The sequence below is a fragment of the Symphalangus syndactylus genome, chromosome 10, assembly GCF_028878055.3.
Source record: "Symphalangus syndactylus isolate Jambi chromosome 10, NHGRI_mSymSyn1-v2.1_pri, whole genome shotgun sequence".
Taxonomy (NCBI): Eukaryota; Metazoa; Chordata; class Mammalia; order Primates; family Hylobatidae; genus Symphalangus; species Symphalangus syndactylus.
Window position 1 is genome coordinate 48,788,822 of NC_072432.2, and position 18,718 is coordinate 48,807,539.

The window sequence follows — 18,718 nt, forward strand, 5'->3', positions numbered from 1 at the left end:
TCTTTACAGATTTCTCCTCTCTTCTAACCCTATTCTGGTTTATAGTCCCCATCCTCTGGCTACATTACACCTAAATTGAAGGTTTGGAAATGACGTCCACCCTCAGAGAAATTGCTCTTGCTCTGGCCTTGGAGATAGCTTGCTTTCTTTACATTGTTCGGGTTGAAATAACGAAGAGCTGGGGAAGTTGTGCGTTTCACTTAAGCTGCAGCCTACATTTTCAGTAAGAAATACAGCAAAATCCACATTCCTAGACTCTCCAGCTCAGCAGGGCATATGGGGACCCTGATGAGATAAGCATTTGAGTGGGTTGAAGAAGATGTTTAAGCAAAGGAAAACTTAGAGATTGAAGCTTGACACTTCTTAATCAGAATAATATTCCAATCCAAAAAAAGGGGAGCAAAAATAAGTACTAACTTTGGGATAGAGTGGGAGAAGGAAACAATAAGATTAAAAAGGTTTTAGAAATACTAAGTAAGATAGAAGGAATGTAGGAGGTGATGAGGGTAATAGTGTGGTTGGCAGGGTGGAGTTTTGGTATAATTTAAAGTGTATACCTAATAAGATTTAAACATGAGCTGTCAGAGGAGTCGTTTCTAGGTTAGAATAAGGTATATACAGAGACTCAGGATCAGAGATTTATTACTGTCTCTTAACTCCTTTTAAAATATTACATAATTATGTTGACTCCCTCTGCAATAGAAATTGACCTACCGTTCACCATAACATAGAAGTTAATCTTGTCCAGGGTTATTCAACAATCTTGTAACATTGATATATTGCCCAAGAGAAATTAGGCCTTATGTTTTTAGTGAGATTAATAATTGAGTTGGTTCATATATTAAATCAGTAAAGAAATAATATTTCTGAATCCAGTGCCTTTTCTCTCTGGTTCTAGTGATGCATTAAACTGTTATGTTTACCCTTACAGGAGTGGGCCTATTGACTCTCGAAGGCAATTACAGATTGGAATGGACTAAAAGGTAAAGAGTACGTGTATTGTAACCTATGAGTGAAAAATGTATAATGTCTGTTTCCTGGGTCTCAACTATTAAGCAACATATTAAAAAATATTGTTACTGTTCACTCTAACCTTTACAGGCTTCATTACTATTGTAACTATAGATTTTTTGTCTGTTTGTTTGTTTTGAGACAGGGTCTCATTTTGTCGCCCAGGCTGGAGTGCAGTGACACCATCACTGCTCACTGCAGCCTTGACCTCCCAGGCACAAGCAATCCTTTTATCTCAGCCTCCTGGGTAGCTGGGATGACAGGCGTGTGCCACCACATCTGGCTAATTTTATTTTTAACTTTTTTATTTCTTGTAGAGACAAGGTTTCACCATATTGCCCAGGCTGGCCTGGAATCCCTGGGCTCAAGCAATCCACTCACCTCAGCCTCCTAAAGTGCTGGAATTACAGGTTTGAGCCACTGCACCCAGCCTATAATTATAGTTTTTAAACTATGCATAGTTGTCAACAATGCTCTGAAATTGATATTTGCTATAGAGTGATAGATGATTAGATGATAGATAGATAAATAGATAGATAGATAGATAAATAGATAGAAATGGATAGGCAGGCAAATACATGCATGTCTTTGTGTAACTCTCTGTGATATGTTATTATTTTGATCAAAGTTTGATTAACTAAGACATATCTAGATTTTAGAATTTAAGTACTCATCTCCAGGCTCATATCTGGCTATTTGTCGTCTTTAGAAGTTTTTAGTATTAAAATCTCTTGTGAATTACAAAATTAGCCCATGTTGCAACAATTAGGAAAAAAATATTCAAAAGAGAAAACAAATAAACACTCTTGCCCCTGTATCCCTCCATGCCTACCTACCAATCATCCCTACTCTGAGACAACCTTTCTTATATTTTTACCTCTTTGCATAGTAATCAGCTCAGGTTTGGGATAAGTCCATTTTTCTCAACGCCTTGATAATTTTAATGCTATTTTGTAGCCATTTTGTGACAGAAACATGTTACCTCACATGTCCCAAAGGTTTACATTTATGCCCATAAAGTTCTGAAATTGAACAGCAAAGAGGTCCCTTTACACTCTAGGAAGCCCTATGAAGCTTCAATTTCTGTCACAAGAACAATAGAATATAGGAGGAAATAGGTGCATTGGTTTTAAGTCTTCATCCACTGACAACATAGAGGATGAAGAGACCAACACTTCCCATGGTTAAAATCTGGAGTGGGTTCTGGAAGAGAAAAATTTTATAAATCCTTTGATCTCATTGGATCTTAACCTCTGTGGGTTAATAGTGTCATTCAACCAGTCCAGAATAAAACATGTATTTCTCAACACTGCAAAGTAAGGTTACTCTGCACTCATTTTTATATTAGCAGGGTTTTTTTTTTAGATAAAAGTTGAAAAATACCACTCCATGCCACATAGATTTTCCTTTCCTTCCTGTTATTGATTATTTAGTTGCTAGACAATACACTCACAATCATTAAAAGTGCTACGGAAAATCAGTGTTATTTTACTCTTATCCCTTTGCATAATTTTCTCATTGTATTTCCGAGCCATTTCCGAGCTTTTTGCCCACTGTGAAGACTCTCCTTTAATAAGCCCTGAAGCATCTATTTGTGCAGAGGCTTATAAAGGTGCAGGTAAATATCTTTTAAATAACTTTGTGCTCTACATGAAATACCTACAGGAAAGCCTAGAGATGACTACAGAAAGTGAGATATTTGGCCAGATATTTAGAGACTGTACTTCACACAAGCAACAGTTACTGAGTTCAGTTGAGGATGCCAGGTAAATATGACTGGATTCCTGTCCTTAGGGGCTCACATCTATTGTTCTTGGCTTATGGAGAGTTCAACAATGAGGTAGCACTTGATATAAGTGGGGATTAAGGGTGAGTTGAGAAAGAGTCAGGAAGACGATTCATATTTAAGAAAGTAATATGGATAGGAAGTAACATGGCTGGGCATTATCACATAAATTAGCAGTTGGCAAATATTTTCCGTATAGAGAGCAAGATAGAAAATATTTTAGCCTTTGCAGTCTCTGTCATAACTACTCAACTCTGTTGTGTTCTAATTAAACTTCACTGACAAAAACAGGTGGCAGCTGCAGTTGGCCTGAGGGCCACAGTCTAATGACCCCGAGATAAATTATCACAGTTTCAAACTTAGATGTCTGTTTAGAGGGTGATGCCATTAATAAAAAAAAGAAAACAGAAAGTAAGATAGGTTTCCTGAGGAAAAAAAACAATGGGTTTGAAATTAGTAAATATTTTATTTAATATGAAAAATATTTCCTGAGCACTTCTAGGCATGAAATCCAGTGTCAAGGATAAGGAAGTAGACAAAATATGAGCTCCACTCTAATGGAACTTGCAATCTATCATACAAAGTGGTAAGATTATAAGATTATATCATACTGCCACAGTTTTAAGGACATATTGTGTCCTAGAATAAGCAAGCCATGAACAGGGACTCAACAAAGTGCCTCCATTCAAATCACTTTAGTCTACAAAGCCACTCATGATTCAGTGAGTTGGGGTGAGTAGGGCAGGTAGAAAATGATGGCAGTGAGTGCTGGCAAAGTGAGGATAGGCGGACTCGATGAATTTTGAAGCATGTAGTTGGGAATGTGATGAGGAATCCAGGCAGATCAAGGCTAAATTGTTATCGGTGGTGAAAGTCATACTTATCCCCTTCACTGGAGTATTGGAAGTTGGAAGAGGGCATAAAATTTTAAGTGCAAAAATATCGTGGGGATATTGATGTTTTCGGTTAGCATATTATCTACTGTAAACAGGGTGTGTTCTGTGTTCCAGAAATTACCATCGTAGAAAGAGAAAAGGATGTACCACTACGGTTTCCCGATATTAGTGTTCAATCAGAAGAGTTTTCCTATATGTCAATTTTGTGGTTTTGATGAAGGAAGGGAATATAACTATCCCATTCCTAGAGAAGTTGAAAGAAAAAGAGGAATGTTATAATTATCCAGTGCAATGATTTTTAATATTTGAAAAATACATAGACTCAGAAAATATAATGAAAAATAGACATAATATTTCCCCCATGTTCACATATATGAACAAAAATTGCATGTAAATCCAGAGAATCAAAAATCTATTAAAAACTATCTATTAATTCCCTAGAAATTTGCATATGAGAGTTTAAGAAACTCCACCCACAGTATGTCAACTGGTTTTCACAGTTATCTCAGCTGATCTTCAGACAAGGGACAACAGTTGACAGAGGTACCATTATCACTGCTGTGGAAAGATGAAGAAACCAAGGGTCACAGAGACTAAAGAATTTGCAGGAGATCGCCAGACAACAATGTAATAGAGCTGAATCTCTGAACACCCTGCTCCCATAGCATAGTGGAACTCACACATGCCTTCATGCTCTAGTGGTCTACCTGCAATCTGTGAGAAAGAGAATGGAATCATTCTTCTATAAAACTATTTGTATGACATTTTAACTGAAGCATTCCCAAAAAGAAAATACTTTCTTTGGTCTTAGATATCGAAAAAGTGTGATAGCCTAAACACCATGCTCCCTTTCCCCAAAGATATCCATATTCTAATCCCCAGAGCCTGTGAATATGTTATTTTCCATTGCGAAAGACACTTTGCAAAAGTGATTAAGTTAGTGATCTTGTGATGAGGTTATCTGGGATTATTCCAGTGAGCCTGAATAAAATCCCAAGGCTTCTTTATAAGAAGGACACAGGAAGGTCAGACAGAGGAGAGGGTAATCTGATTATAGAAGCAGAGATTGGAGTGATGTAGTCACAAGCCAAGGAATACCAGCAGCCTCTAAAAGCTGGAAGAGACAAAGCGCGGGTGCTTTCCTGGGGCCTCCTGAAGGAACCAGCCTTGCCAAATCCTCGATTTTAGCATCATAGGCCTCATTCCAGAACTGTAAGAGAATAAATTCGTGCTCTTTTTAGCCACTAAGCTTGTGGTAATTTCTAACTATGGTAATTGGAAACTAATACAAAAAGTGAAACCAAACCAAGTCATATTATTTAATATAATCAAACGCCTTTTTTTTCTGAGCTCTACAAGAGCAGGGAGTTTTGTATTCCAAGTACCTAGAAGACTGCCAGAAACAGAGTACATGCGCAATAAAAAATAAAATAAAGCACCCAATGCTTGGTGGTGCCATGGCACTTCATTTTAAATTTGCCAAAGACTGCTGGGCATGGTGGCTCATGCCTGTCATCCCAGCACTTTGGGAGGCTGAGGCGGGCGGATCACCTGAGGTCAGGAGTTTGAGACCAGCCTGACCAACATGGAGAAATTCCGTGTCTACTAAAAATACAAAATTAGCTAAGCGTGGTGGCACATGCCTGTAATCCCAGCTACTCAGGAAGCTGAGGCAGGAGAATTGCTTGAACCCGGGAGACAGAGGTTGCAGTGAGCCAAGATCACACCATTGCACTCCAGTCTGGGCAAAAGAGCAAAATTCCGTCTCAAAAAAAAAAAAAAAAAAAAAAAAATTGCCAAAGACAGGCAGATTTAAAATGCAGCTAGGGGACCATTTCCACAGGGAGAAAAAAGAAATGTTTTAAAATATTGTTGGGATCTTAGCCACACGTCTGCACCCAAAAGATGAAGAGGCAGGGAAAGCATTATGCAAATTTTAAGGTGAATTTATTAATTAATGAGCCAAATTCTTCCATACACAAGTGCTTTTCTCATATCATCTTTCTTTACTTATAAAGGAAGTGATCCAACTTCAGTTCTGTCTAATAGATAACTATATTTTTCTTTTTCTGATTTGTTCTGATCATTCCTGCTATTTTTGTTGGAACTGGACAGGAAAAGAATCGGGTAGAGGCAGCTGTGGGCGGAGGCTGCAGCTGAGGATCCTTGCACCCTGGAAGTTGATGTCTGCACCTCTCCGCATCACTAAAACAAAGTAGGATGACCATCCCTCTTCTCTTTAAAACAAAAACTTTCAAATTGATCTTCTGTGGCCACTTTGCTTCTCTAGGGTTGTCTAATCTGGGGGATATAGGATAAAGAATGAAAAAAACAATAAACTCAAGTGTCAGCTTTATTAAACACTTCTTTTTAAACCGTAATTATTCCAAAGCTTTATTAGTGAGAGCCCCCACATCTTGGTGACTTAGTGTAATTAACTGCATTTTGTGCTTATACAAAGTGCAATGTAAACATTCCTAGTTAAGTGATCAGAGACCCAGGACTCCCCAGGGCCTTTGAGTCTTCTGTGGGATCCTGTGCATCTGGCTAGCAAACAGAAGAGAGAATCACGCACAACATTTATATGAGTAAGTCTGAAAGTGATACATTCCATTAGGCAGAAATCTTTCATATGTCTATACACCTAACTGCAAGGCATGCTGAGAAATACAGTATAGCTACCTAATTAGGAAGTAGAAAAAATAGCTTTGGTAAATTCAAAGACTTTACATAAGCTAGCCACTTCTGCCAACTCATTTCCTGTTATTCGTCTACTCATTTAGGTTGCTCCAGACACTTTGGCCTCTTTGCTGATCCTTAAGCATACCAAGCCATGGTCCTGCCTCAGAGCTTTTGTACAGGCTGTTCCTAGTATCTGCAATGCTCTTCCTCACTAGACAGTCACATGGCTTGCCCGCTAACTTCATTCAGGTCTCTGCTCAAAACCGCCTCTTTAGAGAGGATTTCCTTAACCTTTCACCCCTCAATTTAAAATAGCACCCTGTCACTTTCCAGGCCCTGACCCTGCTTTTTTTCTTTTATGACATTTATTACTCTCTGACATTGTGGCATACATTTATTTGTATATTCAACTTTTATCTGTTTGCCACACTAGATTTTAACTCCCAAAAGGTCAGATTTTTTACTGTTTCATTAATCACCATGTTTGCAGCACCTAGAGCCTATTGCCCAGTACATAATAAAACACTCAGTAGGCATTTTATTTAATGAATTATGTTTCTTAATAAGCACTTCAAATATGTGCACATTACAATGATTCTATTTCCTGATGACCCAATCTTGAGCAGAGCCTGAATTACCCACTCTCTAAATTATCTTCTGTTCATTCCACTTCCTCACTTCACTAACCCATTTTTATCTTACATTTAAATCCTCATTTCAAGGATCCTCTCTTTTCCCAAAACTCTAGCTGTCCTGTGCCCTATAGAGTCTCATGCATAACTCATGCTTGTTTGGAAATCTGCTACAAGACCAGGGCAAAGCTACATATTACTCAACTTGGTGTCTTCATTGCCTAATATATTGTGTCTGGCATACTGTAGAATCTTAACAAATGTTTGCTAGTCAGAACTTTTCAATAATTTTTAAGGCTTCTTCTTGCTGCAGGAAATCAATAAAAAAAATTATGCAAACTTCCCTAAGCAGTTTCAGTGCAAATTTGACAAAACGTTATTTCCTCCATCATTCCTTCTGAATGATTCCTCCTTCTGAATCACAAGAATGCAAACAAAATTAATCCTTGAATCATGTATAATTAAAACAATGGCTATTAGAGCTGAAACATTTGTTTTAAATAAGTAATGTGAGTGTGTGTTAAAATTGTTAAAGGGTTATATATGTACATTGTAGTACATTGGGACTCCTTGAATAGTTGATGTACACAACTTGTTTATATTATTTTTATAGATTTTAGAACATAGCCTTATTTTAAATGACTGCAGAGATTTTAGTATTTGTTTCTATGAAACAGTGTTAGTTTTCAAACTCTGAATTATTTTATTACTGTATTCATGATCAGAGAAGACAGGCCTAATTACAACACTATTGCTGTAGGGAAAAAGAATCCACTTCATACTGATATGCATTGTGATTCAACTTCTACAGACATGGAGATTTCCTATAGTAAATGGATAATTAGAGAAACAAGCCATTCCTGGAAATAACAAATTGAAATGATTTTCAATTAGATGATTAGAAGAATTAAGTGTTTTTGTTAACTAGACAAGGCTTTTTTGTATTTATCTTTCATGTGTATAAAACATTTCCATAAAATCTGGCATCATTTAGACAAATGTAATCTTATCAGAGACACCTTCAATCTGTATAAAATAAAACATATTATTTTTGTATCTAGATTTATGGATCCCTGTATACGTATATATATTTTCTGTGTAATAAGCAACAGAAAAAATAGGATATAGAGAACCATTTTTTGAGGTTCCAAATTTCTTTGAGGTACCATTCTAGAAGATTTATTGGGTAAATCAGACTTTCCATCTTCTACAATCTAGGAGGCACCGCATTTGCAGAGTATAATTGAAGTCATACTGATTGAGTGGTCCAATTTCATTATAACCAGACAAACTTAACCAATCTGGGGCAAACTGAACACATTCATCAATCCATAAACATTATGCTTATGACATGAGTTCATTCATTAACTCAGTCATTAACTGATATAATGGTGGTGCTGAATGCCAAATCACTGTTTATTCTTGCATTGTTCTAGAACTATATTTTAGTTTTAATTTATTTTGCTTTATTTTTCTCTTGTTATGTGATACCACGTTTCTACCAGAAATATTTATAGTTCTGCATTGAAAAAATAATATCCTATTTAATATATGGCAGATTAGACTTGTCAAGAAGAAAGAACAAGAGGGCTCATGGGCTGTTTTAGGTAGGGTCCCTTGGGGATGTAGTACCTCTGTGAGATTAACACAGGCCAGGTGTTTAGTTGTGTGGTTTGCTAAAATCAATTCTATCAGTTCACTCCAAGTGTGATCACACTCTGGGAAAATTATTTGGACTGGAAAAACCTATAAGAGAAGGACATGAAAACCAGAGTATCAATTTATTTATATAAGTTGACATTTTGGCAGGATAAGTGTCATTGATCAGGTAATACACCAGGGAAACTGAGTTAGAGATTAAAAGCTTGCTCAGTGAGCTCAGCCTAAGTGTAATGGTAGTTAAGAATTCTTAAAAAGTATTCTGTCAGGCTAAGCTAGTTGTTCAAATAATACTTTCAAGCAGCTTTATTGAGATATAACTCACATACTATACAATTCACCCTTCTAATGTGTACAATTCAATGTTTTAGTTCATCCACAGGGTTGTGAAACCATTACCGTAATCTAATTTTAGAACATTTCATCACCCCAACAAAAATCTCATACCCATTGGAAGTCAGCTCCCATTGCCTCTTTTCCCCAGCCTTACTGCCCTAGGCAAACACTAATCTACTTTCTGTGCAATCGATCTGCCTGTTCTGGATATTTTATATTAATGGAATTCTGCACTATGTGGTCTTTTGCGACTGGCTTTTTTTTTTTAACTTAGTGTAGTGATTTCAAAGTTCATCTATGCTGTAGCATGTATCAATACTTTGTTTCTTTCATTTCTGAACAAAATTCCATTTTATAAATATGCCACATTTTACTTATCCATTCATCCATCAGTTGGTAAATATTTGAGTTGGTTATACTGTGTGGATATCACTTATAATGTTGCCATGAACATTTATGTACAAGTTTTTGTATGGACATATGTTTTCATTTCTCAAGGTATACACTCAGGATTGAATTGCTGGGTCATATGGTACCTAAAGTAGCTTCACCATTCTTCATGCCCATGAGTAATGTGTGAGTGTTCAGTTTCCCCATATCCTCACTGGCACTTTCTATTTTCTGGTTTTTGATAATAGACATCTTAATGGGTATAAGGTGGTACTTTAAACTTTATTATGGTTTTGATTTGCATTTCCCTGATGGCTAATGATGTTGAGCATCATTTTATGTGCTTATTGGCCATTTTTATGTCTTCTTTACAGAAATGTCTGTTGTCCATTTTCAAATTGGAGCATATATTAATATCATTATTATACTAATATAATATCATTATTTCACTGTTTTTTGCCAAATATTATATATATATACATATATATACCATATTTTATGTATATGTGTATTTATGTATATATATACTTACCGCATTTTATGTTTCCATTCATCAGTTGATGTCCTGAATAGAATAAAAAGTCAGTGGAAAGACAAATGTGCTCTTGTCTTGAGCTAGGACATCCATCTTCTCCTCGCCTTGGACATCAGTATTCCTGGTTCTTGGACCTTCAGGTTTGGACTGGAACTATACCACCAGCTTTCCTGGGCCTCCAACTTACAGATGGCAGCCTCCATATTCACGTGAGCCATCAACATCATACCTCTCTTTCATTATATCTATATATCTCCTAGTGGTTCTGTTTCTCTGCAGAACCCTGAATAACACGAGTGACTATGAGGAAAGGGAATTTCAGGAGGAGTTAGGGAGGGGCACAAATAACAAATTCATGTTGTTGTGGAACAATATATTAGTGTGTCATAAAAACTACTATTGCAGGAATGGAACATGTAAAATTTGGAGCCGCAAAAGATGAGGCAGTAGGACAAGGAGTGATTCGAGTATCTATTATCCAATCAGTCGAACAAGCCTATGTTAAGAGTATTCCAGATGGAGACAATCTAAACACTCAACAATAGGGCATTGATTAAACGTACAATGGAATACTAAGTATGACCAAAAATTGATGCTGGAGAAGCCTTATTTAGTAACAAAGAGAAAGGGGTGGAGAGAGAAGAAGGGTAGGAAGGAAAGAAGAAAGGGAATAAGTGGGGAAGGGAGTCAGGGAGGAAGGAAGGAGTGAGGGAGGGAGCACAGAAGGGAGAAAAGAGGGAAGAAACAGGAGCCTGACTTATATGCTTGCCATGATCTTCCAGAAATCCAGACACACTCAGGTAATATCAAAATGGATCTTAATGTTAGCCTTCAGTGTTTCTCCACTGATTCTCTGGAGAAGACACTGCTATGGGATGATCCTACAACCTGCCTTCCTTCTCCCTTACCAACACAAGCTCAGTTTTAATTGAGGCAGCAAGATGTCTAGCCTAGAAAAAGCAAGGCAAGACCGTGGCTGCATGCTAGATGCTTATTTCCACAGCCTCCTTGAGTGATCTAGTGACCACATTCTGGCCAATGGCTCAAGGGAATGCAATGGGTTCTAGAAAATATATTTTTCCTCCATGAAAAAAATATATAAATATATATGTATAAAAGCTATTGTCTTCACTGATGTTCTGTTTCTTCCGGCCTTGTGTGTGCTTTGTAAAGATATTATTTTTAGAAAGGTGGCAGCCTTCTTGTAGTCATTCAGTGACAAGTCTATTTTGAGTCCAGTACTGGGCAGAAGGCAGGGATATAAAGGAATTAAAAGTGATGGTCTCTGTGCCCAGAGAGGCTGTAATACCAAGTGTCAAGATGTGCACACACAAATTAACCTGAAAAAATTACAAAGCAACTTACAGTATTACTCAGTGCCAAATAACTCAGAACCAATGGCAGCCCTCCAGAATCCACTGTTGGTAACTCTGTCCTGCCAATTCTTCTTGCCAATCCAGTTGAACTGATGAAGATTTTAGGAAAGATGTGACATTTAGAGAAGATTCTAGTCTCAAATTCTTATATTTTTAAAATTCATTGCTGCTCCTGTTTAAACACCACTAACACTTTCACTTGGAAAGGAAACACACTGTCCAAAAAGCACTGGGCTGGACACTGGATTTTAGTCTTGGTAAAGCCGCTAAATAGCTGTAGGACATTGTAAAGTTTCACTTAAATGTCTGGGATTTTGGTTCCCTAATTTGTAAACTAAGAGTAACAATTCAGTAACAAATATTTACTGAGCATCTAATAAGTGTTGGACACTGTTTTAGGCAATAGAAATACAGCAGTGAACAAAAGAGCAAAGATCTCTATCCCACTGAAGGTAGATGTACAATAAGCAAATGTATACCAATCAGGCTGTTGCACTAAGTTCAACAGAAAAACATAAAGCAGGGTAAGGGGGATAGAAAGTATGCCAGGTAAGTGTTGAGGGGAGCTGCTAATTTATATAGAACGGTCAACAAAGTCTCTTTGATAAGAGGCTTGCATTTCCTTTCCCATATTGTGTGTGTGTGTGTGTGTGTGTATGCACTCCCACATGCACTGGCCTGCTTGTCTAGGGGGAGAGAAGAGGAGGTCAAATGACTGAAAATACGTAAAAAGCACTTAGTAAATTACTTGGCACTGTGTGAACACAATGTATTATTACCATTGTTATTACTGTGGATTAAGTCTAAACTCCTTAGCTTGACATTTAAGATCCTTACAACACAACCTTCCAACCTACATTTCTAGTTTTGTCTCCATTCTCCTGGATAAACCTAACTTGCAAATGAAATGTTCACTTCATCTAATTCACTTGGCAATTAATAATGTACCAGCTCAAGTTGCTTCTATTGTTTCTTCTGTTTAAATCCTTTATGGTTTCATCTTTTATAAATTCTGAGTTCCCAATGAAATGACAAACTTCCATATATCAGGCTTTCTATAAATGCTTTGAGTACAAAAGGTATTCAATAGCATTTATTGATTTTGTTTGATGGACGGATTTAATGTGTATCATCACTCTGAAAACCACCACCCTGTTTAGAATTTGGTGTTGTATTCAATTCTGCATGAGTTTTGAATTACCTTAGTCATCATGGAACTGTGTACTGTTTGAGTAGCAGAATTTTTAAAACCTTTGTATTGCTAAAGAGGTCCTTTAATTGTATTTAGGACGTCCCTCAAGGATCATCTCAGTGTCAATCAGACCAAAAGCAGCTGTACAACTTATATGTCTTTTTCACCATCATAATCCTATGTGTTCTTTTCATGACTTTTTCATGACTTTGAGGTATTTCTTATCAATACTGATTTGTTATTGTTGTCTCTTGAATAACTTTCCTGTGAATTTTTGAGCTATAAAAACTTCCCAGCAGTCTGAGAAATGAAACAGAGGAGAGGATGAATAAGGTCTAGTAGAAACTACAGAATAAGTACTAAATGTGGTTTTGATAGGCAGAATAATGACCCTCCCCAGTGATATCTACACCCTGGGACCTATGAATATGTTACCTTACATCTTACAAAGGGACTTTGCAGATGTGATTAAGAACATTGAAATGGGGAGATTACTCTGGGTTATCCAGGTGGACCCCATGTCATTACAAGAGTCCTTCCAGGAGGGGTGCAGGAGGATCAGGGTTGGAAGAGATGAGGCAAGAGAAGTAGAGGTTAGAGTTCTCCAACCAAGGAATGCAGGCAGCCTCTAGAAGCCAGAAAAGACATGGAGGGAACAGGTGATCCCTTCAGTCTCCAGAAAGAGTGCACAGCCCCTGCAGGCCTTTGATTTCAACTCTAAAAGATCCATTTTCAGATGTCTGACTTCCAGAACTGTTAGCTAATGAATTTGTATTTTATTCACTTGGTGGTACTTTGTTGGCAGCAACAGGAAATGAATACCGTAACATAGTAAAAACAGCCCTAGACAGAACTAGAGATCAGTCACAATCTAGTCCCTACCACACATAAATATATTAATTGTATAATCTCAGGAAAGTCACCCTATCTCAGTTTCCTTTCCTGTAAAGTGAAATTATATCTACCTTACTGTGTTGTATAAAGACAAATAAAATTATTCACATGAGCACTCTGTAAAGTGTTTCATCCTATACAAATGTTAGGCCTAAAACTTTGGCTTAGTTTGCTTAATGAGGGGGAGAACTGGAATAAAGACATCTGTGCTTAGCATATTTATGATACGAATACTATGATGACATAAATATTATGCCACAACCGCTCCTGTATTAAAGATGTCCTTTTAGAAGCGGCCTAGTGTAGGGAAGACGACCCAGCTCCCTTCATCTTCAACCAAAATGAACATGGCTAGCCGGAGAACCCAGACAGAGCCTGAGAATCCTTCTTAACCCACCTTCAGGAAGCAGCTATCAATTAACTACACCTGGCATAAAAGAAGAAACTTATTTAAAATCCCTGATCTAGCGGCTGAGAAAGTTTGATTTTCTTTTTTTATACCTTAAGTTCTAGAGTACATGTGCACAACATGCAGGTTTGTTACGTATGTATACATGTGCCATGTTGATGTGCTGCACCCATTAACTCCTCATTTACATTAGGTATATCCCCTAATACTATCCTCCCCCCTTCCCCCACCCCACAACAGTCCCTGGTGTGTGATGTTCCCCTTCCTATGTCCATGTGTTCTCATTGTTCAATTCCCACCTATGAGTGAGAACACGTGGTGTTTGTTTTTTTGTTCTTGTGATAGTTTGCTGAGAATGATGGTTTCCAGCTTCATCCATGTCCCTACAAAGGACATGAACTCATCCTTTTTTGTGGCTGCATAGTATTCCATGGTTTATATGTGCCACATTTTCTTAATCCAGTCTATCATTGATGGACATTTGGGTTGGTTCCAAGTCTTTGCTATTGTGAACTGCGCCACAAAGATTGATCTTTTGGCCAGTAGTATGGACATTACCTGGGAGCTTGTTAGAAATGCCTATCCTGGGCCGGGCATGGCTCACGCCTGTAATTCCAGCACTTTGGGAGGCCGAGGCAGGTGGATCACCTGAGGTCAGGTGTTCCAGACCAGCCTGGCCAACGTGGAGAAACCCTGTCTCTACTAAAAATACAAAAATTAGCCGGGCTTGGTGGTGGGTGCCTGTAATCCCGGCTACTTGGGAGGCCGAGGCAGGAGAATCGCTGAACCCCGGGAGGCGGAGCTTGCAGTGAGCCGAGATCGCGCCACTGCACTCCAGCCTAGGAGACAGAGCGAGACTCCGTCTCAAAAAAAAAAAAAAAAAAAAAAAAAACTAAAAAAAAAAGCATTTCGGATCGCAATCAGCATTTTAACAAGACCCCCTAGGTGAGTGCTGTGTACTAGTTGAGAGGATGTATTTTGGATTGGTTTGAATCCCAGCTGAGCAGGTTACTACTGTGTGACCTCAAGCAAAGTGTTTAGATCATATAAGCCTGTTTCCTCGTCCACATAGCGAGGCACCTCAATGGGTTGTAGTAAGAATTAAAGAGGCTGAGGCTGTATGTAAGGCATTTTTCACAGAGCCTTCCAACAAATACCCAGTTAATAATGAAGCTCTTTTCATCGTATCATTTTGCACCATCTACAGCTGCTAACCATACTACACATCCATTCAGGATTCTGGAGCTGCTCAACAGGGAAGATTTCCAAAGCCCTCAAAGCCCTCCAAGCCCATGGGGTAGGGGGAAGGGGGTGGGGACAGGAACACTGTCAGCAGTGCCTCTCCGAATACGCAGGATACTGTACATTTTGCTAAACATATTACTTATCGGATGATCTTGCTTTCAGATCTTCACTGCACGTGGCTTTATTGGAAACCTTCTGCTAGAGTCTAGACTCAGCCATGGAGTCTGGTGACCTGTGGGAGGAAGCAAGGGCCAGAATGCCTGCTAAATGGCTCTGGGCCCCCAGCCCTCTTCCTTAATCCCTTCTTAACTTTCCATCTGTCTCTGGTCTCCAGGGGTGCAGAACCACAACCCATCAGACCCTTCCTAGCTCCGGGCCCGGCGCTCAGCAGCCTGGTCTGCAACACTTTCCCCCAGGACCGGGAAGGCGGGGGAGGGGGTTTGGAGGGGGCGGAGCTCGGCCTCCTGCTGCCGCCGCTGCTGCTGCCGCCGCCGCCGCCTGCAAAGCTGTCGCCCCTCTCTCGGATGCTCAGGCTGGGCAGCGCTGGACAGATGGGTGCACCCCGGGCCTGACGGATGAACAGTCGGGCAAGTGAACTCTCACCTCCAAACTGGCTCCGCGCCCGGCGGGGGCGGCGGCGGCGTCTGCAGCCCCGCGGTGGGGGCAGCCCCCTCGGTCTACGCCCGACTGCTGCGCGCCGCCTCTGCTCTTGGCATAGTAATTTCAGTTCCTGAACGCACGGAGCTCGCTCCGGGACCGGGCTGAGAAGGACCTCAGCTCGCGGGCCCGCCAGAGTCATCGGTGTGGCGCCCAGAGACGGTGCTTGGGATATGCGACGGGAAGCCCCCGCCACAGCGCAGGCAGTGGCCCCGCTGCGCCGCGGAGCCGGGCAGAGCAGGTAGGAGACGCCCCCTGCGCACCTCCGCCCGGCGGCCAGCGCGGGGGACCGGAGCCTGGTGGTGTGTTCTGCAGGGATGCGGAAGGGATTCGGTCCCACATTTTGCCCAGGGATCCTTTGCCTGTTGCTCTTGTCTCCGTCCCATCCTGCGCTCTAGGACGGGCAGTCTTTCTCGCAGGTGATGAATTTCTCTGCAAGGTCATTGCTCTCTTTGGCTCTGGCTTTGAAGGTAAATGGGAGAAGGCGCCTGCTGATCGTGGGCAGGGGGATTTATAATCAATCGGGTCTGCACACTGCGAATATCCGAATATGAGGGGTGTGTGTGTGTGTGTGTGTGTGTGTAACATTTATCTCATTTTCCTATGCTTATCCCCTTTAAGGTCAAAACATCATAGAAATATATATTACATATGGATGTATGTGTGTGTGTGTATACACACACACACACATACATAAATGCATGTGTAAATAGGTTTTCTTGAGGTAGGCAGAAAGAAGAGGAAGGGCGGGCAGGGATTGATAAAGGCAAATCGTTGTAGAGACCTGTTCACTAATAGAGGCGAACTTTGGAACCACATTAAATCAGGGTAGAGACTAGAGGTGATAAACGATTCTTTCAAGATGGGCTTTAGAAGAGGTCTGAAGGAGCCTGTCAGCCAACACACACAGAAGATCTTCATGCTCTCCAGGCAGATGGAAACGATGTAGGCATCATTTCAGACGCAACAATGGACAGTGAAAGAGGGAAAAAAGAGAGGTACTTAATATGCCACTGGGAAGTGAATTTTGGGTGATGGGAAGGCATCGAATCCAGACCAGGTTTCAAGGGCTTCCTGGAGGGGCATTGGGAGAAATCACTGCTTGGGGTGTAGGCAGTTCAAGGTTAAGACGATGTGAATGTCCACAAAGCAGCCGAGGAGGTGGGCAAAAGGCAAGGGCTTGGAGGGGGAGGGGAGAAACAGAGCTCTGAGCAGTCACTCAAGAAGCACCCACCTTTGAGTAAGGTGTCTGCTTCCTCTTGGTTAAAGCGGTACTTGGATATGCTCCATCTAAATATTTTCACAAAACATTTGTTTAAAGATCCATTGGACTATGTTTTTATTTTGTTTTTGCTAGGTATCTGGGTCATGGTGGGACTAGAAGAAACTGAAGTGTTTACAACACCAGCAAGATTTGGGAGAGAGGGTTGATTAAGGCTTTGCTTCATGAAATATTTACACATCTCCTGCGTGGGCTTTTGTTTGCTCTTGTTGGTGCTGCTGCATATTTTACTTTGATAATGCTTTGAGTGTACTTCTCCCGAATGTGCTTATTTTCCAGTTATAAACTATTCTTTCTTTTCCTATTGTGCTCACCATTGGCCTGCCCTGAGTAACAATTGTGGGAATAAAGGTACATGAGTCACAGCCCAAAGCAGAAAATCTCTGCTGCTATCTGCAAAAGACAGGAGTTTGCGTTAGAGAATGTTCTTTTGAAATAGAAGCAGGAAGAACATTTTTTGAATTTTTGTGTGTGTTTAGTTTTTCGAGTTTTGTGTGTCTTTAATCAGGGGAATAGGTTATTGATTCAAAAGAGAAAAAAACAGCAATTGCAATTGCAAGTCTAGATGTTATATGATTGAAATTTATTTTGGAAACAGCAGAGGAACTCATGGAGAGCCATGTACAGTGTGTTGTGGTGTGGTGAGCCTTCACCTAATCACTAACTAGACTTCTATGAAAATGATTAGGACAAAATCACAAGTGCATCAGCTTCACATGGGAAGTAGAGGACTGAAGCGTTATATGAGTCAGATCAGTGTCAATTGGAGGGCAGGCTGGATTCCAGCAAGCTGTTTTGAAATTTGAGTGTTTCAATTGCCTCAAAAGAATTGCCCAATATGCTTAATTATTTGTTCCTGCAACATATTCTTAATTATGCCTCAACATACTTAAAAGACTATATTTAGATCCAGCTGTCCTTCACTGTTTGAATTTCCAGTCACAAAATCTGTAGCCTGCAGGAAATACGGAAATATTGGTCTTGGAATCACAAAATTATAAAATGTTCGGCTCAGAGGAGGAGGACACATGATTCTAGCCAGAGCTCATATTTGAGTTCTTTCATTGGCAGCTGCTCCTGCCCTTTATGCACTCATTCATTCACTTTTTTGTGAATATATGTTGATACATTCAACATATATTTAATCCTGGACTAGACATGGTCCTAGATTGTGGAATAGAAGAATAAACAAGACATAGTCTCAGCCTGCAAAACTTGGGAGAGACACTGCCAGCAACCGCTGGTGGAGTGCCTTGACAGGGTGCTATGGAGGCCAGGGTAGAGGTGGAGAGAATAAGGAGAGTTTCCCATGGACCTGAAAGATGAGAGGACCTAGCCCGGTGAAGAAGAGAGGGAAGGACACTCCTGGCACGGGGACCAAAATAAGCAGAGACCAAGGAAAATAAGTAGCTCCAGGTGGTTGAAAAACAGTGTGAGAACATAAAGACAGTAAGATGAGAATGGAGAGGGCAGCAGGATCCACCTACAAACTGAAGTCCAAAAGGCCTGCCAACTCATCTGTTCAGTAAACCATTTTATCTGGGTGACTTAGGTGAATGCATTCATTTTGAGGATCTATGGTATTCAGATTACCCAAATTTATATTCTTCAAATATCTAGAAATTATATTCACCTTAATTTACAATAGGCTGCTTAAAGGGGGAACGGTCTTAATTCTTTTTGGCTCAAATATTTCATCTACAAATGTCTACCACCTACTTTGCATATTAGAAAAA

The 18,718-nt window shown here is 39.8% G+C and overlaps 1 protein-coding gene across 4 annotated transcripts in view; it reads left to right on the plus strand.

The window, feature by feature from the left end:
* The window catches only part of GPRIN3 (GPRIN family member 3), a 492,222-nt gene that overhangs the window by 406,928 nt on the left and 66,576 nt on the right, over positions 1-18,718 (plus strand). Inside the window, exon 2 of one of the 4 annotated variants that reach the window (XM_063610253.1) lies at positions 16,256-16,698. The gene's annotated coding sequence lies outside the window, so the exon portion shown is untranslated. The other 3 variants (XM_055297009.2, XM_055297010.2, XM_055297011.2) reach the window with 3 other exon arrangements.